This window comes from Cupressus sempervirens, chromosome 3 (assembly GCF_028749045.1).
Source record: "Cupressus sempervirens isolate cs-2001-9-10 chromosome 3, ASM2874904v1, whole genome shotgun sequence".
Classification (NCBI taxonomy): domain Eukaryota; kingdom Viridiplantae; phylum Streptophyta; class Pinopsida; order Cupressales; family Cupressaceae; genus Cupressus; species Cupressus sempervirens.
In genome coordinates this window covers 39211258-39237596 of record NC_143120.1, presented here as the reverse complement: position 1 = coordinate 39237596, position 26339 = coordinate 39211258, and the positions used below count along the sequence as shown (strand labels likewise).

General features: G+C 32.4%; 1 pseudogene; it reads right to left on the bottom strand.

Annotated features, from left to right (window-relative positions):
- LOC149564680 (chaperonin 60 subunit beta 2, chloroplastic-like) overlaps window positions 1-7380 on the bottom strand; it is a 108785-nt pseudogene extending 101405 nt beyond the window's left edge.
- Between the last annotated feature and the right edge of the window lie 18959 nt (window positions 7381-26339).

Below are 26339 nucleotides of genomic sequence, written 5' to 3'. Positions count from 1 at the left end.
GATGCAGAGATCACGAGGGCACAAAAACAAAATGTAGCTATCACAAGGGCACATCAATAAAATCCTAGATCTCCACATGATATATACATACATACATACATACATACATAAATACATACATACAAGCATACATACATACATACATATATACATATATATATATATATATACACACACACACACACACATACATACATATACATGTATGTATGTATGTACGTATGTATACAGAGAGATCTTTTTTAAGGTGCTTATTACATTTTAGCACAACAGAAAAATTGATCCAGCTACATATATATTCCAAAATCCAAATAATTAAACAATAAAACTCATTCAACCTATGCTAAGTAACTTAGCTTGAGATCTTGCACAAAAATAATGTTGATTGCTCATTTTATTGTACCTAATATAATGACAATTCTACTAGAATTTGTAATCAACCCAGGTAATCAGCAATTAGACCCATTTAATTGGGTTATGGCTTGTATATGTACATATATTTAATTAGGTTATGGCTTCTACAAGGGAATGAGCCTCATGATTATGGGATTTACAAAAAAGCATAACTTGCTTCTTCAACTCCTTACACTCAACTCTTAACTATAGTTATTCCTCTAGTAGTGAGAATAGCTGCTACAAATTCTTGGGAGCCAAGGAACCTTGAACCTATGATATGTTTTTTGGAGACATGGGAGAAGTTACTACTAGCTACAGTACTTCATTACATTCTGGATCATATAGTGATGCCCAAATTAACAATGACATTAGATACTCGGGATCCTCACAAGGAGAGAGTGCCAATATATGCATGGTTACATCCTTGGCTTCCATTGTTGGGCTAGTGTATGGAACCTTTCTATCCTACCATACTTTATAAATTGGGGAATGTGCTTCATGCCTGGAATTCAAGTGATGCATCTGCATATGCAATTTTATCACCTTGGAAAACTATATTTGATCTTGCTAGCTGGGAATAGTTGATTGTTCATTTTATTGTACCTAATCTGATGATAGTTCTACAGAAATTTATAATCAACCTAGCTTATCAGCAACTAGACCAAATTAACAGTAGCAATAGATACTTGGGATCCTCATGGGAGAGCATGACAATACAATTCAAAACCCGCAAAACTTAAATCAAATTATTTATCTGCAATTCTTTTAAACCTTTAATAAGATAGGCATAAAATACCAAGTCTGCTAGATCAAGACATCGTAGTTAAATTTACTAGAAAACATAGAACAATTAATAATATGGTCCACTAAGTTTCTCAACATTTTCCTACATTGTTAATACCCTATTTTAGCTAATTTTCCTTAATCTAATTGAAGTCAAATTGGAATTTCAAAAACTTGTATTTCTTGAGCACATAGAAAACATAGTTATAATTAAGAGGTGCAGAAAAGTAAACATATTTCAAACCCCATTGCAAAAGAAAGAAATCATTAAATAGAGATACTCTTTAAAAAGTTGAACAAATTTTTCCTTAACAAAATTACATATATTCTAAAATTTCTATATGATATTTCAGCTAGATTTTCTCATTAGAAATCATGGCATTTAGAAAAAAAATAGATTTGAAATAAAATTTTGTATTAGCCAAAACCAAATAAAAATCAGCTCAATTTTTCCATGTCGTTGAAAATATCATTTGTTCCTACATTGTCAAAACTTTGTCTCAGCTTATTAGGAAACAAATTATCTAATGGGATTTCTTCTTTGGGGGCAAATTAGATGCATCTTAACTAAGCATTCAAAGCAATATTGTAGAAAGTTTTATATTGTGCTTAAAATTGGTAGAAAAAGGAGGGAATGAGCAGAGTTCCTATTTTCGGCTGGGAAAGTAGTTTTCAACGCTAGTAAATTAAATGGGCATCAACAATTAGAATGTGGATAAAATATTGACCACCTATTTCACTTAATCCACATTGATTGATGTTTTATGAGATCAAAAACATCTAAAATTTCTTAATTTATCTATATGTTCTTGTTTATATCTGAGCTCTTATAATCTTAATTTTGATAAGGTAGCTTTTTATAATTTGTATAATCTTTTCTCCCTCAAATAGTTGATGTTTGTTGTCAACTTGCAATGCACATTCATAATGAAATATTTTGATTAATCTCTGAGTTGTGGCATTCTCGAGGTAAGAAATATCAATTCAGGAATCTCTTTGGTCACAATGTCAAACACTTCTAAAAGATTTCATAATGCACTTAGGTCAAGAAAGATTACATACAGGAACTGTCTATGTGGTATACTTGCATTTAATAATTAAAAAATCAATATAGAATTATAATCTATGTTTTTATATAATTATTATTAAATAAAGAAACAAGTCTTATCACAAGATACAGGTCTTATCACATACCTAATTAGTTTGGAATTGTGTTCTCAGCAAAAATCGTGAAATGCAAGAACAACTATGCCAAAAAGAATGTAAAAAGATGATTATCATGCACAATCACTTTTTTAGCTCTTTTGGCATAATCATTCTTACAATTATTTGGCTCAATATCCAACTAGTTAGTATGTGTTTTGAAAAATTATTCTTGGAATGTGAGTCAAGAAAAAGAGAAATATCAAATTTGATAAAGATGTTCATAAATGTAATTAATTTTTAAACTTCAATTTTATAAACTTACAAAGATAACCATAGAATTATAAGAAACTATTGTGGTTTGTACTATTTGATAATTATAGTTACAACTGATAAAGTTATATATCTTTGATTTAGAGAGCACAAATAATGGAAATGAAGTATTCTTGAAGGTGTAAGCTCAACTGCCCCCCCACCCCCCACATGTGGATTGCACTATTAAGTAGAGAATAGTTACATACATATGTACATGGTTAAGTTTTACCTAACTACGTCCAAGGCTACCTAACTATGTCCAAGTTGTCTGCACACTGGAGGCATATTCCACCTACTAGGCTGCCTACATACTCGTATCCACGGGATCAAAACCCTTGAACTACTCACTCTAACAAATATATAGTTCTAGTTTCTAATTTTTTTGATGTAGCTATATTCCTATAACCACTGGTGAGCTTTGCTCACCTAATATAGCTCTTTGCCATCATAAACCCACTCGAATGAATCAAGCCATTTTCTATAATTAAAATATTGTAATACCCTAGTACAACCTTTGTGTTGTAGTTTATAGTTAATGTAAGGTTAACCTATATACATCTTAATTCACTCCTTATATAGTTATGTTTAAAATCTTGTGAAAATACCAGTGGCCATGGTACCTGTTGAGTGATTTTTTTTATTTATTTTTTTTGTGCCAAGATCTCCATGTTTATATACATACATACATATACACATATATATACATATACATATGTATATATGTCTATACATACATACATACATATACAAACATCACAAGGGCATGACAACGAGATACAGAGATCACAAGGACATGGCAATGAAATGCAGCTATCACAAGGGCATAACAACAAAATCCTAGATCTCCACTAATCTCCACAATCCACAAGATCTCTCTCTATATATGCATACATACATATATACATATACATACATACATACATACATATACATGTACATAAATACATACATACATATACATATACAATTTTATCACCTTGGAAAATTGCATTTGATCTTGCTAACTAGGAACAGCAAATTGTTCATTTTATTGTACCTAGTCAGATGATAGTTCTACAAGAATTTGTAATCAATCCAACTAATCAGCAACTAGACCAATTTAACTAGGTTATGGCTTGTTTCTTTCTAAAAATATCTGCTATGACTAATTTTTTCTAAAATTTCTTGCCCATTTTTCTTGGTCTACATTATTTTTGTATAGGATCTTGAGCTAAGTCAGTTAGCATGGGTTGAGTGATTTATATTGTTTTATTATTTGGATTCTAGAATATGGGCTTTGTTTAATCATTGACTTTTTTTAAGTCCTAATTTTAATGAAGTAACAAAGTGGTTTTTACGGTGGAAAGGACTATATAATGAAGATGAAATTTGAAAACTTGAATGTTCAAATGCTGAAATGAAAGCTATTGAGGATCAAACACCTATGGTAGAGGTACAACACAATGTGAAGTAGATTTTATATATATATATATATATATATATATATATATATATATATATATATATATATATATATATATATATATATATATATATATATATATGTATATATATATATAAAGAATAAAAATAAAATATGACATAAATCATTCCCCATTTGTTTTGATTGTGGAGAGTTACATGCAAAAGAGGCTGGAGAACTTTGGACGAGGGTGGAGAGCTCTAAACATTGGTGGAGATTTAATTGTCAAAGGGTAGAGGGCCTAAGACAATTGGCATCACATCCAACTTAGGCTTGCATTTTCCTTCTTTCTTTATAACAAGGGCACTACGCAAATACACAGTCAGTTAACATCCTAATAAATGATATTTGCAAGGACTTAAATGACACTAATTTGCATTCATTTCATTGATTAGGAAATTAAAACAATAAAAATAAACTATATCAAATGAATATACCATCTTAACTTAGTTGGATCAATAATTCCTATAGCCATCAAATCTTCATAACCACCTATAGTAGCAGTGTATCCATAATTGGGATTATCATTGGAAATGACCTATAAAAAGACAAGGATAGGGCTGTCATTTTACTACCATGAAGACTAGAAAGAGCTATTCACATCTAGTACGACATCCAGTGAAATTGAATAAGATTGTACATCTAGGTACAATGTCAATTTACTTAAATTCAATAGGCTTCATAATGACTAGAAAGAGTTGTCTGCATTTAGATTGTTTTCTAATGAAATTGAACAGGACATACCCAGGAAAAAGAGCTTAAATCAATGAGATTCTATTGAATAATTGCGAAAGAATTGAGTTTAAATATACTTGATTCTATTCAACAATTTCTCAAGAGTTGTAATAACATTTTCAACCACGACACTTCCATTTACTCCTACATTCTTTTCAATTAATTTCACCAGGAAGCTCAAAGCTTGTTTAACAATACCTGCACCAATCAGCACACACCAAAGAACTAGCAAATTTCAGAGCTAGATGTTACAAACACATTGCAGAGCTAAGTCTTATATGACAAAGCATTGTCTACATATCCATTAAGGATTATAAAGCCACTTCCATGCCAACCATACTTGCTCATGTAGCAAACACAAAATTAAGCTACCTTCTATTCCTTATTTTCAAGTGTATCTCTAATAACATCAACCTTTGTGACAAGCCTCAAAAGAGCACACCCTCCACCAACAACAATGCCCTCTTCAACAACTACCTATTTATAGAAATTAATTAGTGAATTGCTCCAATACAATTAATATAACTTCAATTAATTTTTCATTCTACAAAGGAGGATCAAAGGATAGTAGACAAAAGAATTAGTCCTCTTTATACCATTGGAGAATAATAGACAAAAGACTTTGTCATTCCATACACAAATGTCTTAATAGTTAATTTCTGCTAGTATAGGAATTGGCATGGGAGTTTTACACATTCATATCAAATGACAAAGTTATTTACAGAGAATATTGCCATACCTTTGTAGCATTCAAAGCATCCTCCACTCGTAACTTCTTTTCCTTCAACTCTGTCTCTATTTGTGCTCCTACCTATCAATCATACTTCTTATCATCCATCACCTAACTTGGCTCATGCTTATTTATTATCATAATGATATAGGTATAATAAAGCCTATCTTAATGAATGATATACATTGACAAAATTTATCTATTACTCAGAGAAGTATTTAACAGTGAAACACTACAGAAGACTAGACACATTTCAATAACTTCACTTGTATAACTACAACTCCCCTAGATAGTTTAGCAATCCTTTCATTCAATTTTTCTTTCTCATAATCTTGTTCAAAAACCTAGAAATAAAGAAAATTTTCAATTTTCAAATACATTCTACAAGCTAGGTTGACAATAGCACAATTCTCTAATGAGTTATTCTTTGCCAATATATTGATATGCTCAAAAAAAGATAGAGTGTTAACAATGATGAGATACTAGGTGCAAACAAAGGAGAAATAACATAAAGAATAAAACTAAAGTTCTCTAATTACAAAGCATAAGACTGATAGTCCATGTTAAGGCCTAAAGAACTCACACACAGACAAGAAGGCATACCTCAATCATGCTCCTAATTTGATTAACTCTTCTCTCAATAGCCTCCTAAGTTGTTCCATCACTAACTATTGTTGTTGAATCTTTTGGCAGCAGTTCCCAAAACCTCATTCCCAATAGTGTCAAGGGCCAGCCCCACTTCATCTCTAATGATAGTGCCTACATTAGAATACATGGTTCAGATGTTTATAGTTGTCTATATTACTAAATAACATCTTAGGAGAATGAACTCTGAAATGACATAATCCTAAGCTGACAACTTACTTTTTGTACTCAATTTAAACTCATGTTCAAAATATTAAAAAGGCCACTTCATTATGGCCTATGATAAAATGACCAACATAATTAACATTGGATAGAAAACTGCCATGATAAATGATTAAGAGACAAAAATTTAGGGTTCACTTGATAATCATACTACTACATAATACCTCCAGTCAACACGGCAATGTCATCCAAATACTGACTTTTCCTTTCTCCAAATCTAGGAGCTTTTAAAGTAGTAATCTTTAGTGAACCTCAAAGCCTATTGGTGACAAGGGTAGCCAGAGCTTCTTGCTCAATGTCTTCAGCAATTATTAAGATAAGATAACCACCCTGAATTGCATCTTCCAATATGCCAATCATATCTCTTGCATTTGTTATTTTCTTATCAACCAAAAAGAGCTGCAAGTTGTAAAACAAAATAAATTCATTTCTACACAAAGTTTCCTGATTCCTAATACATGTCCAATCACTCTCTTACAATAGCTAAATGATAAGTGCTCATTTTTAAAATAGGCTAAAAATGGCAAAAATGATTTTGATACATATATTAGCTACCTTATAATTCTCATACTCTACTATCATCTTCTCACTATCTATCACAAAATATGGGGAAATATATCCACGGTCGAATTGCATTCCATTTACAATGTATAAATTATTTTCTACACTTTTTCCTTCTTCAAGGGTTGTTATACCCTTCCTACCAACTTTACTCAAGGCCTCTGCAATCATATTTCCAACTTCATAATTGTTCCCAGCACTTACTACAAAAATATAATTAAGGAAAGATCATTACTGACTAGGCATGCAACGGTCAAAAAAAAAACCATTAAAAATTGGAAAAGCATTTTACTTTGGCAAGTTTCAAGAATGGCAAAAAATACAACTATATCCAAGAATATATCTCAAACATGAAAATACATATCTCACATACAACCATTGCAACCATTGATAAGCAACAAGATCAAAATTATATCTAAGCAAAATCAAAAGGAATAACTAAGGAATGTTTTCTTCCAGAAATGCATAAGATAAAACATATTGGATCACTCAAACAACTCACTCTAATTTTGATGAAATTTATAACATAATTCAATAAAATTTACAAGAAAATAAACGTAGGTTTTAAATTCTAACCTTGTTCATAATATGAAGAATCTCTTTAGAAATTAACATAGATTAAAATGATCATAGGTAGAGGAAGGCATGTTCTTTTACCATAATTCCTTTCTTGGCCTTTGGCTCCTCATTGCTTTCTTCTGAGCTCTCATCCTCCTCAGAGTTGCTCCCCTCAAATTTTTTTGTCAGCTGCTACATTTTAGTGACCTAAAAATATGAAACACCATAGTAATTATCAGGATTATGAAACATACAAGAATACATATAGAGAAAAAAACACAAGCTTTACCTTTCAAATATTTTCCATGTGAGATTATAGGCTATAAATCCAATGATCAGAAATGTGAAATATGTAGTGAGGTAATTACATGTAAGATAAATTACATAGTAATTAATAGAATAATAGAAGTCCAAATACACAAGAATTTTATATACATAGAAGAAAAAGCTTTACCTTTCAAATTTAATCCTTATGAACTTATTGTTTGGAGAAGCCAAAGCAGTTATAACTATGTGCGGTTCAAAAGAAACAACTAATATTATAAATTTTAAATAAAATTTGAAGGTGATGTGTGTGTCTCATATGATATAAATTTCCATTTTTATGATATTGAGTATGTGAGATGAAACTTTGAGAAATATCAATTCAATGTTCAAAAAGATTAAAAATTGTAGGCTCGTGAATATAGATTTTTTAGTGAACTTTTTACACAGTGTTGTGTGTAAAATATAGAAGATCAAAATTCTAAAGAGTGTTTGTGAAATACGATGCATATGTGTCGAGTGTAAGATCGAAAAACAAAAGAAGTTTCAAAAGAAAAACACAGCAATGTTATTATGTCACTAGAATGATTGAATTGAAGGAGGGAATGATCATAGGTTTTCACAGCCTGTAGCACAGTTAACAACAATATATAGGTCTAGTAACATCAGTGCTATCAGTCACAGTAATTCTTTCTCTGTTATGTTTTATGAAACAATTTGATAATTCTACAATCAAGTTTATGGATTATACAGTTCTTTAAATCTTCCAATTTCTCTGAAGATATGTTGCATGACTAATCAATATTATAAAAGATAGTGATTTGATAGTGATGTTATGAAAGGATTGAGTTTGGTTTACAAGGATTAAAATATAAGTTTAAAGTAAGTTATATTTGTTGATGATTCAAAGGCATATTTAATGATGAGATAGAAGACTTATATGAGCTGGAAGTTGAGTAGTCATACCATTATATGAGATAGGTGGAATATCACTTAGTTCTAACATTGCACTTAAAAGAGAATACATGGTATTAGCTTGGATAGATGACTCAAGCCATGAGTTGAAACATGATTACAAACTTGAGGGTGATACCATTTCACATCATGGGATGATTAGTTACTCTCCATGGACACCACCACTTGTGACATATGTAAATGAAGAGGTAGACTGAGAGTGCACCACACTTGTTATGGCACTTGGGAATGTAGTTTCTTCATGTGATGCATTGGTCTTGGGTCGATTAATCTCGGTTGGGTGTCAATATTGGGATTTCTCAACAAGAAGTAATGGAGCTGGTTGAGATTCATTGGAGTGACCTTGGAAGATATAAGGATAAAAAATTTTAGACATTTAGGTGTTATTCACCATTTTACCAGTCACTTTGTGTCCCCATTTCATCTAGAGATAAATTGGGACAAGAGTCTCAATAAGGATTGGAGCATTGATCAAATTGGTACACTTGATATTGCTACTTGGCAATCTTTGGTGAAGGAAGACTCATTCCTTTAATTGTGAACTTATTGGTTAGTTGCAGACTAGCCACACCACTCTATGGTTTTCCCTAATACTAGAGAGTTGGTAAGTTCTTCTTGGCCAAGGCAGGGAGAGTTCATAGTCGCAGACTCGTGCAAGCTTCTTCCAGCCACTTCTGAGGCAATCTGGACTAAGGCATTACTCAAAATTCATGCTAAGACTATAGGCACTCCTATGTTTGAATAGAGTATTGAAAATGGTGATATCATAATGTATTTCACAAATTTATGTTATGGGCAGCACTAGTCCTGGATCATTTTAGACCTACCACATGCAAAGCATCCATTTTATGTTAGTTTGAGCTTCACTTGGTTTCAAGAATACTATAATATTCTCTACTTAAGAAGGCCAACCATGTGAAGGTGGAAGCTCATCTAGCCTCACCCCCCTCCCCCTAACATCAATCTAAATTACCCATTATCATCTAATTACATACTTCATTCATTCATTCATCCATTTATGAACTATAACATTCAATCAATACAATCACATAACATTCATTAATATGATATAAAATTCATTAATACACAATACTAATTGAGACTTCATTAGCACATAACAATATTCATTAACATAAAATAAAAATTAGTATTAATACACATCATTCATAGATAATTACTTAAAACAAAATTCTCTCATTATCCAACAAGGTTTATCAAAGAGCATTTTTAAAACATCATTTCTTCTTTTTGTTTTTCTTAGCTCTCTTAAGAAAAGCACTCATAGGAGCATCCATATTTGTGTCATTCTCCTCCTCTTCTAGCACGTGTAATGTCAAATTAAAATGGCTCCTTCTCTTTGGAGGAGCAGGAGGCTGCTACACTAAAGGGGGCTATGTTGCAAGAACAAGTAAACGGGATAAATTGGCATACTCTTTTTCTTTTTTTAACTGTTACAAGCCTGTAATTAAGTACTAGTAAATATAACATGCATTTTTCTTACCTGAAAATGCCACATCATGCACATTAACATTTTGATCCACTACCATGTCAACATGTTGAACACTTGGAACATGCTCCACTCCTTCAGCATGATGTTCAACATGCTCTGAAATATTCAAAAAAGGATACATGTCAAATTGCAATTGAAGATGTTAAATTGTATTCATAATTGCATAATTAATTTCCAATAGAAAATTAATACCTCCACCACTATAATGCACATCATGGCCTTCATCACGAGCAGGTTATGTGGTAGGATATGAAGGCTGCAGTAAAATGTTATGCAGTCAATTTACATTCAAAACTAATACCAAAAAAGAATCTTCTCAACTATTCAATTTCATTTACTTTTCATCTAACCAATTTACCTATGAGATATCATTTGGTGCACTAGATTCTTGGGCAAGGCTTTCAAATTCTTCACATAGGTGTGCAGCCATGACTTTGTAGCCTTCCTTCAAGGCAATTTTTTTATCTTCATCTGTGAGCTCAACATAAAATTATGTGCCCTATATTTTTTGCTTAATATTGTCAATTTTCCATGTATGGTTTCATTAAACAAAATTGTTTGCAACATTATTATTTTTTTTAAATGAAATTTCATTGCTCCTACTTACAAGTAAAGACTGGAGATTCATATAGCCACCAGAGCCAAGTTTGTGTTGGCCAAACTTTTCAAGTTTCACTGGCCTACAATCTATGAACGATTTCAAACATCTTATATTATATATTTACAAATATCAATAATTAGTGCATCATTACAATGTACTTAATACTATCATGACATACCTTTTTTTGGCCTATGCTGCTTCATTTACTCTATTTTCACATAGCCTTTTCTCCTTTGCATCTTCTATTATTTCATTCCACTCCGTTAGTGGAATCATAGGAGGATGGTCATACTTTGGGTTATCCTTAAGAGCCCTTCTATATTGATCCCTCACAGTCTTTATATGCTTTGATGCTCTTTTGATGAGTAGGTCAGTATCAAAAATGTTTTTTTCCAAATTTCTCCTCAAAAGATGCAATCAGCTAATTTTTTAATTCCACAACTTGTAAATTCTACCTTTAAAAAAAAAATATTGTTAGATCAATAACTTTAATATATTACAATAAATGGAAGAAAAGAAAAATTATGTAGCAATGATATGAAACTACGTACCTTTTATGTATGGTGGGTCCAAATAGTCTCAATGTCATATGAAAAAGATGATCAAAGAAAGCATTATTACCTACAAAAACATAAAGGGTTTATCAATCCAAAATGAGTAATGTAAAAGTAAACTAAATTTACACTTTAAATAATAAAAATTTCAAAACACCTAGAAACTTTTGTTCTTTTAACGGAAACATAGTTTTCTTGTTCAGCAACAATGTCCCTTCATATCAACCAATACTAATCACATGGACTGCTCTAGGAAATGGATTAGCTTTAGAAGTTCTACTCTCTATTGCTTTATCAACTAAAATATCATGATAATTAAAGCAGACGCCAAATGAAATGAAAGACAGAGAGATGCCACCAGTCACACTTTGTTAATATGACCAATTAATTTGCTGCCTACAAATAGATGTAAATTATAATGCTGACCAAGTAGAATAATGTTTCAAATTGGTCATGGCCAACTTAACCTAATATGGTCGACTTTATAAAAGACTTTAATTTACTGATAGACGTGACAGTTGGATTATATAACTATAAGCTAGCAAAAGTATCTTAGCACTGGATATTCAAATTGATTTTATTCAAAATGAACAGCAATCACATTGCATCAGTAAGACTATCAGTCAACAAACTGAAACAAATGATTAGAGTGTGCTGTAGAAAAGTTGTTAAGAGAAAAGATACAATAATTATAGAGTTTGTTTGAGGATAGTGATTCATAGAAAGTAGCAATCTTTTATTATTTCAAAGGGGACAATAATGATTATTGTTTTAAAAGGTGTGATTCATAACTAAAGAAGCATAATTAAATGTGTTTTGAGATATATTAATATATGTTTAAGAAACAAGTGCGATTAAAGGAAAGGTGACAAAATTGAAAGGCTATGTCCATTTCAAACAGAAATTTTTCTACATGAAGACATGAAGGTATACAAGATAATTGAAAATCATTAAGAGAGAAAAAGAATGTAAGTTCTAAAATATATCATCATATAGAATGGGGCAGATATAGAATAGAAGTACATGTGTGGTGTGTGCAATGAGAAATATTTGAGTAAAGAGCAGACATAATGAGGGTAGGTGAAATGGAACATGTGTGTATCATGTGTATGATAGAGATATATCATATAAACTAACAAGAGATATTATATGTAGATTTATAATATCTATGGCAGACTTATAAGAGGAATAAGTGCACATTTGAAAGGATAATAAGGGTAGACATTGAAGGATAAAAAGTGTTGATTTAGGAAAAGGATAAGTGCAAACAAGGCAGATTTATATGAAGCAAATATAAAAATACATGTATATTAATAGAGATTATAAAAGGTGGATTTGAGAAGATCATTGAAGAAGCAAAATGCAAGAAGAAAGGTATAAGATTTAAAGAGATTATTATGTCCGTCATCTACTAAAGATATCAACATTGTCAAGGTGAAATTTAAGACTTAAGTGAAGTTGGTTCTTTGCTTCAAGGGGTTGGTGCCTACAAATTGTTGGGGTTGCTACTTCTAGTGAGTTGGTGCACATACACTTAGGATTTGGTGCCTCTAATAGGTTGGAGCCGACAAACATTGTAAAAGAACAAGATATATAGCAATTATTTGCTGTAGTTGTTCACAAAAACTCTTCAAATTTTAGATTTGGGAATGGTTATGGACTTGACATGATGTTTTATGATGAAATTCATAGATAGACAGTATTAGCATTGCTCAGATAGTTAATTACTTTATTCACATGAGAAGAATTGTAAAAAAATACTACATTATTGTGGAATTGCTGAAAAATAACAGTAGGCTCAAAGAAATTTCTTGATTATATCATGATAGCATTGTTATAGTAGTATAACAACAATAAAATCAATCATTATGGTGGTGACATCAAAAAACTGTAGTAAAAAAAAAGTAAAAATTGTGATTTAGATTCACAGTTGATGATATAACAGTTAACACGACAATAATTTGGATTTATGATCTTACTTTTCATAAAGGTTTCAGTTTTCAAAGTTCTTGATATTATTGGATTCCATCATTATTCAGTTGAAAAAGAAAATAAAGGTGCATTTCCATACTTTGGTATAGTGTGGTATTGGATGTGAAGTGCAAACAATGTCTTTTTGGAATGTGGTTGGCATGCGTGCTTTTGTAGACATCATTTAAGCATTGATATGCTAGTTCACTATTCATCAACTTGTAGGTAAAAATACATTACAAAATATAGCACATTAAAAAATATAGAAAAACAAGGTTTTACCAATTCTAGTGGGCATAGATGAGGATGTTTGCATGGTCCTTATTGTTGATAATGCACCAGGCAATACTGGACTACCAACCGAAGGAGGAGTCCGCACTTCATCATGAGCTGAAGAATACAATATTGTTAGCAGAGACATTTGCAATGGATAAAGATAAAATGGGATACTAGCTAGAATCATCCACACAAAAAAGGTAAGTGTTATAATGTTGATGAAAACAAACAAAGAAAGTGTTACTTACACGAAGGTTGTGCGCGACAACCCTCACCATGTTCACCATGTGATGTTGCAACTGCCGCATATGTCTATACAAGAACACATAACATTAGAGATCATGATCCATAAGATACTATAAAATATTAACATCTATTGAACTTCTATTATTGCTTTAGTCAAATTACTACTTACCTTCAAAGATTGGATTCTACGGTTCAATTCTTTTCTCAGTGCCTCTTTCTCCTTGCTTATGTCATCATCGATGATAATGTTAACAATTTCATCAGTGTATCTTTGTTTAATTTATTGGGTGATGAACATAGAGTCAGCACTAAGGGCAATGCCATGTAGAAATAATGCTTGTATTTCAGATCACATTTGATTAGCGGTCATTCTAGCTTTTTCCTATCATTTGTGACATCAAATATCAGTAAAATTTCATCAAAATGACTCCAAAGCCATAAAGAAAAGAACATAATAATATGACATATGTTTCTATATTAACATTAAAATTTACAATAATTAATGTTTACCCCCACTAAAGGTGTCTAAGATGGTGCATCCATATCACCTTGTGAAAAAAATTAGTAAGTCTTAGAAATTAGTAGCGAAATTAAAGTAATAGACTTACCCAAAAAAAAATTAATAATAAAGTAGATTGTATATGTAAATCATTTGTCTTAAGTTAGCCAAAAATTTGGTGTAACTAATGTGTATATCTAAAAAAATATTTGACATATTCTACTTAATGTTTATATATGTACATATAGTTTGGAAAAAAAAATTTGGTCATACATGACTCCATCATAGTTGACATTGATCCTACCTAGACATTTCATTCATCATCATGATCTTCATCCATGTCATCATCATCATCATCATCACCACCATCATCATACTTGTCACTTTGATCATTGTCATCACCACCACCATCTTCATCACCATCATCATCATCATCATCACCATCATCATCTTGACCATCATTGCCATGATCATCACCATCTTCATCACCATGATCATGATCATCATCAACATCATCATCATCATTATCACCATTATCATCAGCATGACCAAAATCATCACCATCTTCTTCTTCTTCATCACTAGGTAACTGTCGTTCTTGATAATCATTTACTTCATCTTGTGCTTCTTCAATATCTTCTTCTTCCATCACATTATACTTTATTGAACTTCCTCTTGGGTTATGTTTAACAAAAAATGACCAACCTGGTTTGTGTGGAATACCAAAGTAAAACACTTGCTCGCACTGGCTTGGAAGAACATAAGGCTCATCTTTGACTGGCTCAAATGACCTTGTATTAATCATAGTAAATCCAATATCATGTTCAATAATAGTCCTATCAAGGTCATTTTGATTCAGTCATAACCTGAACCATTTGACAAAAAATAGAACTATTTTGAATGAATTAAAGTCACACTCAAGTATATCATCCAAAATGTCATAGTATCAATTTTTAGATTGTTGAGGATGTATGTCAATTCCAGACAAAATATTGGTGACCACGAAGACAATACTTATCCTGGAATCACATGATTTCTTTGTTTTGTCTAACTTTTTTGTGCAAAAATTATAGCCATGGTAGTACATAGCTTTCTGGTGTTTGACCTACAATTATTCAAACATGTCAAGATTATTTGCATCAATCTATGAGTTGATATTAAACTTGTGTCTCATGATTAGTAATCTTATGCATACCTTTGTATCTCTTAAGCCATATATTAGATCAAGTATCATTGGCATAAAATTGGGATCTCCATTATGATGAGCTTCTTTAACCAATAGTGCAACACCATCCCATGTTAATGAAAAATTATTTTCTTAAGACTATTCAATCCATACCATCATCCAATCAAGATATTTTGCAATATACAAATGTAGTGTATCCCACTCATGACCAACTATAAAGAAGACAATTACACCAGTTAGAAATAGCTTATATTGATGATGGATAAGAATTATTAAACTACAAAAAAAAAACTTATAATTACTTATGACCCTCCTCAGGTTCCCCATCAGGTACTCCCCTTCAAATTTATCATTAGAGTTGGGATCTCAAATGCGATCTACATGGATATCTGCTGCAAACGTTGGAAGATATTCACTAATGTACACCATGGTCTGGTATACCATATATTCCTCTATCATAGAACCCTCAGGATGTGCTCTTTTTCGAACCAAGCCCTTCATAAATTTCAAGTGCCTCTCAACCATCCACATTGACCTAGTTTGTACAGGTCCACACAATTCAATCTCCTCAACTTGATGTATGAGGTAGTGTTCTTGAGCATTGAAAAAGGTTGGAGGTAAACACTTTTTCATTTCACACATAAGTTGTGAAATTTTTCTCTTCCAATATTTTATATCTTTTTTATCAATTTCTTTAGATGATAACCACCTAAAAAATATTCAACACACAAAAACACATAAACAAGTTTTCAAATAAAATTATATAATAAATTTCAGATAAAAAGATATAAATCTAAGAAAAAATACTTCTAACCTCATGTATTTTCCAAGATCATATATAACTTGTTTAATACTATTGTCAAACTAGTGTGGAATGGATAGAGGTAGGATGTACTGCAATCATTAAAAAATGATCATTTTAATATATTATTAAATAATATAATAGGTAGTACATTCAATTTTACAAATATACTATAAATAGAGAATATGACTTACCTTGACAAAGGTATGCCAATCATGTGCTTTCAACCCTAGCCCAAAATCATCTTTCTTTGATAGAAAAGTGTTTATATTTGCTGCAAATCCTATTGAATTTTTTTCTTTTTTAATGACTTCTTTTAATGCATCACTTTTTTGCTCTATTAATAACCAAGGAAGGGCACTTGTATGTATGCAGTCTCCATTGCAATTTGATTCAATGAAATCTTTTAGTGCATGATTGAATTCATGAATATCAGTACAAATTTTGGCAATTTGTTCTCTATCATGTCTTCCATCCAACATTTTTCATAGTATCTCTATTACATTCTTTCCAATATGCGGGAGATCCTTGTAGTATGATAACCTACTAAATTGAGTAGGATAACTTTTTATTCCTCTAGGAAGTTGGTCATTGATGCCTTGATGACCTTCACAGGCATCAATTACAGCATTAGTAAATATAAGACAATATCAAAATACAAATTTTAAACTGCAGACAACAAATTGGACATTAACTTGATGATTTAGTTGATCGTATTCCAACTTCCATAGATGAGGTGTCATTCTCTGTAACCTTGATGATGTCTGTTCTTTCCCATTGAAAAGATATTTTTTGACAATTTGATACCTATGATTATTGTGGAGAAAGTGCCTAAACTCATCGAACACCTGCTTTCCTAAACTTCTCGAATGACAAGATTTCATCTTCGGACCACAAACTGGAGATGCAAATTTTCCCTTTATCTGAAGACCTAAAAGATCATGCACAATTTGATCCTGTATAATTATCATGTGCAACTTAAGCATATGATAGTAATGTGTAAGCACTATAACAAACCAAAAATATGTGATCTTAACAATATAACATACCATAAAAATGAGTTAGCCTAGGGGCATCATGTATTGTCCATACAAGCATTGCATGCAATTGAAATTGTCGATGTCCTATTAGTCTAGAGATGTCATACATAGTAATGTCATTCCATAACATCAACAACTCGTCAACTAGGGGCTCAATATACCCGTTCATATCTTTAACTTGGTACTTACCTAGTGTAATTGAATGAACATAAAAATTACATAATTATTATGACCATTTTCATGCACTATTTATAAATTAATTTAGATAACTATAAAATGAAAAAATACCTAGCACAATCATTGACAACATTATGTGCTCCCTCTTATGGACATCCAAGGAGGAATGTTATTGTTAATAACTAAAATAGGTCACACTAAGTAAACAGATCTCATATTTCCATATGGATTGACACTGTCTGCTACCAATGAAAGTTTCAGATTACAAGATTCTTCTTTAAAGTGTAACCATGTTTCTTGTATGTCTTTAAGTGCAGAACTATCGGCAAGCATTCACATAATGTCATCTTGACTTCTATTGTGTGCATGGTAATTCATAAATTAGGCCAAGCTAGCACACTTGAATAACTATTGAAGATGTGGAATAATGAGAATGTACCAAAGAACCTTGTGAGGCACCTTTTTTGTTATTTGATCTGATCGATATCTACTAATATGATAATCAAGGCATTCTGTTGCAAATTCATGTTGTTTATGATATAGAATGTGATCATTGGGACATGCATATATTGTTTGATCCTTCATTCCAATCTAATTCATAATGTTAGATAATTCTCAATACGAATGAGGCAAAATGTTTGATGGTGATAAGAAAAACTCACTAATCAACCTACAACAACAAATATTCATTATTAATACAATGAATAGTAATTGTATGCTAACATTGAAGATGAAAAAAATGGCATACCTTAGCATACGTGACATTGCTACATTGGATATACCATTCATAATCTTTAAGTTCACAACAACACTATAGCCAAGAGTAGAGTTGTTTGGGAGCCTTTGTATAAAGGCTCGTGTGCCTTCTCAAGTAAAGGTATATCAAGACCATCTTCATCATCATTATTAGATTCACTAGTACCATCATTGTGAGCCTCTTCATCACTTGCCCAAATACCATCTTCTTCAATCATGTCCTCTGGCACATTATCATCTTTTTCCATGGGAGTGTTATCCTCATCTTGGATATTCACACCTCCATGTTCTTCCAATAGGAACTCCACATTCAGCAATGGACAAAAATTGTGGTCCCCTTCAACATGATCATGTTGCCTACAATGATTTTGGGCTATTGTGATTAGAATTCTTCGATTCTTTAAGCTCTTGCACTTTTTGCAAGGACAATAGCATTTATCAAGTTTTCTTTGGAACTGAGCCCACATTGTAGCCATTGTCTCATTATTTTGTTCTAGGTTCACAGTGTTAGGTGTGGTCTTTCATCACAAGAAAATATATCTGCAAATAAATTGGACATGTTGTAGTTAATGTTTATATCTACACATATGGAAATTGTTGACTAATGTTTTCAAATGTAACTAAAATGATCCTATAATTTTTAGAAGGCCTAGATGTTTCCAAAATGTGGAGTTATAGACAATGTATCTTAATTATTTGCAAAATGCCTAAAAGAGATGTCACAAGGTGAAAGTTACTTAGGTGCTATTAGTAGCATGCCTTGACTAATCCTGATAGCAATGACTAATGTGATTAATGCATCAACTAATAGTCATTGATAGTCATTGATTCCTTTTGCTCTCGTACTCTGTAGGAACCATTGAAACCATTAAAGTCTAATAGTGATTTGTACTATTTAAACCATACTAAGCCACTATACAAGCATAAATCAATAGAAAGTCACATTCAGCAAACATTATCAATAATAAATATTAACTCTTGGGAAGTTAAAATATAATTTACATAATATAGCTTCTTCTTCTTTTTTAAAGATAGGAGCACATTTAATGATCCCCAGAGAGGTGTAATAGAAAAGGATTAGGTTTAACTAGCTCACTGAAGTTAGGCACAGTTCAAGAGGCAGTTACAATATTCTTCTAGTTTGATTCTTCCTACTTTCAAATGCATTGCATGGGATAAATTTTAGGGACTTGCATTTATATGTTTCAGTTGCTTTGCTATGCCTGTGTAGATGAATAGTATCAACAAGTCAAGAAATTTGGCAAGTTGTAATGATAAAATATAGAACATATGGCAGGCTATAACAATAAAATATATCCATCCCACAACAATTCATGTCAAATGGGATCAATTAAATTGCATGTTAAGCTTTGAGTTGACTATATAATAATGCAACACTCAAATCTAAAAGAAGAATCTCAGTATTGGACTAGCCTACATCACAACTCCACAAATTAACCACCACTATTCGTTGAACAATACAATTATACAGACATGATTCCATGAAAGTTGTGAAACTTAATTGAATAGTATCATAAGTGTATAGCCACAAGCCACAACTAAGCCAAGTAGGCATATATACCTTAGATGTCTCAGGTTTAGTATCATAGGAAAATCCCCTTGTACCCCACCCATCCTCTGGTTGCACAAATTCCTCCTAAAATTTGTTTTAGCCATAACCCAAAAATATCAAACGGATGATTCACAATCCATAATCTTAACAAAACTAAGATCTTGGGAGAAATAGCCCATATTATCTACATGAATGGTAGTTTTCTTTATCATCCCTATATCCTACATGAACCCACAACTACATTAATAACTATAATTTAAGTCAATCAAGGATGACCTCCATCAAGCACACTATAAAAATTTCTTTAGTCAAAGCCATACCTTTTGTTTTATCAATGGAAAACATTCTCCAATCATCCACCTTAATTGAATTGGTTCCATAAACAATTGTGTTCCTACATATTATTCTTTTGAAAGATTAGAGCACTCAAATATAGCAACTTAAACCTATACATACATCACACTGACCAATTTTGATCAATCAAGGGTAACTCTCATAATCAAACACATCAAATTTTCATCAAGAGATCTCCCATCTATTTGTTTAGCTCATCTTTTTCTAAGTTTCTTGACATTCACTTTATCTTGGGAGCTTAAGTTCCTTTACAAGAAACTTTGCAGAGAGTGTTGCATTAACCTTTAAACAAATATGTGTAGTGTAGCCTTTACCTTCCCACTTTAGTCCTTAAATTAAATGATATCCTGATTTATGAAGAAAGAACTTATCTTCAAAGCAGTGGGTTAAGGATTTTACTGATGATAGTCTAAACATAGCAAAAATTAGTCTAGATTAAACCACTTAAGTTTCGTAGCAACATGGACATTATAGTAGAGGATCTGACATGCCTTTCCCTCAAATCTAAAAACCAATAATTATCTCATGATCACATATCTGTATGCCATAGAGATGTGTTAAGGAGACATCATACTAAGACAGCTCTGTAGTCTACTACTCAAACCCTAGTAAGCTCTCACAAACAAAAGATTAGACTTCACTATCAGAGACTAAAATTTTATAGTAGAAAATCTAACAATTATATTTAGAGTTTAATAATAGGATGAGCCACTACCACCTAAGTATCCACCACCCATGCCATGACTCGAATACAAAGATGAGTATGAACCTCCACCAATCTGAATACAATAGGAACTAGTTAATATTGTTACAAAATTTAAAAAATCAAAATAGAAAGATATCAAGTTACATACATCAACACCGCTAGATGACAAATAGTCTAAAAACCAATAATTATCTCATAATGGAAACATTTATGCCAACTTGGTTTGTATCTCAATTACAAGCAAACCATCCAACATTCTTTCTAATGGTAGGCTTTGATAGTATCAAGTGTTGGAATAATCAAATGGGAAGAATACTTCTAAGAAGGGGGGGGGGGGGGGTGTGAATTAGAAGTAATACATTTTATCCATTAAAACTTTTTAACTGAAAGTAAACTACATGCATGTAAACATATCAAATAAGCATAAAGTAAAAGCATGCATCAACAACACATAACACCAGAATTTGGTAACCCAAAAACCCTCCAAAATGAGAAGGTAAAACTAGGGTGGGGATGATACCCAATAAATCACTGTAGTAATAATGTTTGACCACTTTTCATGGTCTACCCTATTAAAGGCTTTACACTATTTCAATAGTGACCTAGTTAAAGCATTTACAAACACTTTACATGAAGTGTCACCATGTTAAAGGATTTTATCACCTTGTCAAAGGATCTACAACCTAGCTATTAAGCTAACCTATCAACATAGGATTTTTCTTCTAATACAATTGCTAGAGAGTATTAGATTCATAAACCTAATAGCTTACAATCCTTGATTGTTGAATTTAGGCATTTGATCTACTTGCTCTGATCTTGATCCTTTGAGATATGACATGCTACTCTTCGATATTCTGATACTTTGCTCTTCATCAACTAGATGTTGTAATACTACTCTATTCCTCTCAGTTTTTTCACTCTTCCCACTAAATTTCACTATAGTCTACCCATACACTGCTCTCATCCACACATATAATGGGGTTTCATCGTCCTTTTAAAGATTTTGAAGACTTAGGGTTAGGTATGGATTTATGATCCATATTAAATCTTTAATTCCTGCTCATTCCTTGCACTTATCTTATTGGTTGCATGCCTTCTCCATTTTTCTTATTGGTTTCGTGTTGATTGCATAGGAAATGTAAAAGATTCATTCTTATCTTTAATATCCTTCAAGATCCTTCAATTTCAGCCCAAAAAATGGTTTACATAGGTGTTTGTGCAATTACAAACAACTATGTCCAATCTATGTTACTTGGCACTTGTTACCTCTAATGCTCGACACATGTAGCATTTTGACTTACTCGGTACATATAGCATTCTAGCTCACTTGGCATCAATTGTGACTTGACACTAAATATCACTCGACTCATATGATTAACTCAGCACCTAAAGTCACTCAGCACCTATTGGAATTTTGGCTTGGCACATACTGTAGCTCGGCATATATAGTGTACTTGGCTTCTATATGAAAATTGGTTAAGTGTGTTGACACTCAATTGTCAAAACCAATCTAAGACCAACAATCTCCCCCTTTGACATGAGTGTCAAAAACACTTAACTAAGCTTTATGCTTGATCTTATGAGTACATTATTCATTCTACTAGGCAAAATTTCAAAAAAATTGTAAGGAATAATATACCTCAAAATTCTTATAACTCCCCGTAAGCTGATTGTGCCATTTCCATTCTTGTGCTAAATTTATATCATGCTGATGTATCTGATATTTTTTGCCTTTGCCCTATTTCTACTTCTTGTGCCCTATTTGCTAACCTTTTCTGTCTATTCTATTTTTACTTGTCCTACACTTGCAAATTTTATTCATATCTCCCCCTTTTTATATGTCTCTCCCTTTTTGGCTATTATAGGATATGTACAATCTTTTCCCTTTATTCTCCAAAAGAATGAAAGAATGTAATTATTTAGTATTCTTCCCCTTAGTTATTAATCTACCCTTTATTTCATATCTCCCCCTTTTTGACACTTATGTCAAAGGGTGCTAAGGAGTAATACCATATTTTTCCAAAAATGTACTATTTACCTTCATAATCATCTTGAGAGCTGCATCCCAATTCTCGAAAGAAATTTCCAATGACTTATGCTAGATGGTAGTCTTTGCAACAAGATGTACAAGTACATCTGAAGTAGAAAGATTAGGATCTTTCTAGAGAATAGTTTCAGCATAAGCTTGTTCTTTATGAAGTACTTCCAAATGTGGGGTAATGGAAGATTGTATTTGCATTAGTTTGGCCTTGATATTGGCCTCTTTAGTTGTTAGTGCAGCTAGTTCTTTCTGAGTATGAAGCATTTGAGAAAAATGCTTCTCACTTTGAGTTGGATCTTTGGATAGTTGCATGCTAGAAATATTTACATTTCTCTCCAAGCTTAGGATCCTTTGGCCTGTCTCCTGTTTGAAATAGGAAAAATCACAAAAAAAATTGTACAATGAGAAGACATTCTCAAGTACAATTTTTACCTTTTCAATCTTTTTGGCCAATTCAACTTGTAAAAGTGTTATGTTATTGGATATTTTCTCATTTACTTTTCCTTGAAATTTCCTCTCAAACCATTCCATAAGTTTTACATTGGTTTCTTGGTCTTCATTTGTCACCTGGTCTATAATTTCTGACAGTTGTTCCATTATTGGCTTGGTCTCATTAGGTGTTTCCAAGTTGAAGGCATCCAAAGAGATGCCCTTAATTTCATGTAATGCTTGCTTATGTTTATACTCCTTTCTGAGTATTTCTTGCCTTTTTCTTTTGTTTAATGCATCTTGCATTTCAATTATTTTCTCAATGCTTATTGTCTTTGAGTCATAACTAGGTATGACTATCTCCTCATTTAACTCAAGGTCTCCATAGTGAAGTACCCTTGTTACCTTAGTTGAGCTCAAGCTTGGTGCAAAAATTTGAAATGGCACTGCATCAGTGCTCAACTTTTGAAGGACTTGTGTAGGAGTGCTAGTAGTTGGTAGATTAACCAATGTCTATATGGTGGCCTGCTCCTCTTCTTTTGAAGTGTCCTTATCTTCATCTGACCTCCCTTGATCAATTACAACTATTTGTGGTGAACCTATTATCTGTACTGTAGGATCAGATGTAGCAATCTGTCCTATTTGCCCTATTGATGTATCTTTCTCTACTTCTACACTCATCTTATGTTGCATGGTATCAACTATGTCAACTATTGGGAATGGTGGCAGAAGCATTAGGATTTGACCACTAGTAGCTACAAAGATGGTAGAAGGTGGTTCTTGTGGATTCACCTTGTCTCTAATTAGATCTATTATTGCCTTTTGCAACTCATCCACACTGACCAATATAGGATTTGTACATAATTGTGCTTGTAGTGTTGATTGTGAAGGATCTTTGTGAGATCCTCTACAGTCAATGGATTGATGTTCTAACAAGATTTTTCAGTAACATCCTTCACAATTATAGTATCTACAGGTGTGGAGATGACATGAGGAGGGCTAGGAGGTGGCAATTGTGTGTCTTGCACACTCTAATCTATTTTTTTCTCATCAGTTGTTGCCATTTCATCTTGTTTCTATGTGTCCTCCTCTTCACCTTTTTATTTTTCCTCTTCCTCTTTCTTCTCTTCTTCTCCTTTCTCTTCTTCTTTCCTCTCTTCTTCTCCTTTTTCTATTTCCTTTTCCTCCTTTCGTTTCTCTTCATTTTTCTTCTCACTGGCCTTAGCCCTACTTGCTTCTGCATTCTCCTCTTCTTCTCCATCCTTGTCATTTGTCAAGTTATATATTGACTTCCACAATCTTGTGGACTTGTTGACAACTTCTTCAATTTTATTTTGTAAAATGCTAAAGGCTCTATACTTTGGTGCAAACTTGCCCCCATGTTTCTTATTTTCCTTAGCAATTTGTCCTCTTGTCAATTCAGGCATCACTTGTGCTAGTGTTGATTCTCCTATTTCCTTTTTCATCTTTAGATAATAATGCCACTTGTTTTCAATAATCTCATAAAACTCCCTAGGAATAGTATTCTCTAATTCAAAAGGTGTGTACTTGAATTCTGCCATCATGGCATACACTGATTCTTCTACTTTATTTTGATCTTCTCTACTTAATTTATTGAAATCAACACTTTTCAAATCAGAAAAATCTTCATTCTTAACATTATCATAGATTTTATCTATATGTGACTTAGGAGGATGGCTTACTACATTAAATTGGTTGATGTCCTCTAATTTTGTCTTTTCCTCATCATCAAATTTAGGTTGTGCAACATATTTTTTGTTTGGTTTCTTCTGCACTTGAGCAGTCTGCTCAATAGCCTTCTTCTTTTCTTTCACTTACTCCTTGGCCTTTTGAGTAGAGGCCCTTGTGGTAGCTCTTGTGATTGGTGTTGGCTTGGCTATCTTCTTGGCTTTGGGTTGGGTTGCAGGCTGAGTTTTGGCCTTTCTCTTCTTTGGCTCAGCTTGAGATGGTGCTTCCTCAACTTCTTCTTCCTCTGCACCTTCTTCCTTATCTTCATCTTCACCTTAGCCTTGAGTAAATTCTAGTGGGCCTTGCCCCAATTCATCTTCTTCATCATCATCATCCTCATCATCTTCTTCTTCTACTGCTACTACCCCCTCAATTCCTTCTCCAAATTTCTTCTTTATCTTCTTCACTAGCATATCTTTCCTCTTAATCATAGAGGTTGTCTTCAACTCCATTTCAACTTTGGATTTCAGAACATCAAATGTACCAAAAGGTTTGGCAACCTTATCAACTTCTTTTGCAAGTAATGATATGATTTTTGTTGATGCTTCATCAATATCTAACTCATATCCCAATGGTTATAACCATCTAACCCTTGGAACTGCTACTTGGATATAAGTAAAATCAATATCAACCAAGAAACAAATATCATTAATGTGTTGTTCCACTAGGGAAACTGGTATCCTCAATCTTTGTTTTATAGATTTCTTGAAATCCTCAAAATAATTTGTCATTTGAACTTCAAAGTTGTCACCCATTTGCTCAATGTACTCATTGATTTGTGTAATGGCTAACTTGTTTGATTTCCAATTCACTTTACCAATAGAAGGAAATTCTTCCAAAACATAGAAAAAATTTATGTAGACCAGAACTGAACCAAACTTGCACTAAGCATCTTTAGATCTTCTGATTGCTCCTAGATTCTCCATGATCTATTGTAACAACAATTCTGCCAGATCATATGTATGATCCCTTTTGACAAGTTTATATGCCACATCCATAGCAATACAGGGTACACTATTCAATCTACTAGATTGATAGAACTTGTGAGAAATCACTCTCACTGCAAAATCCAGAAGGGGA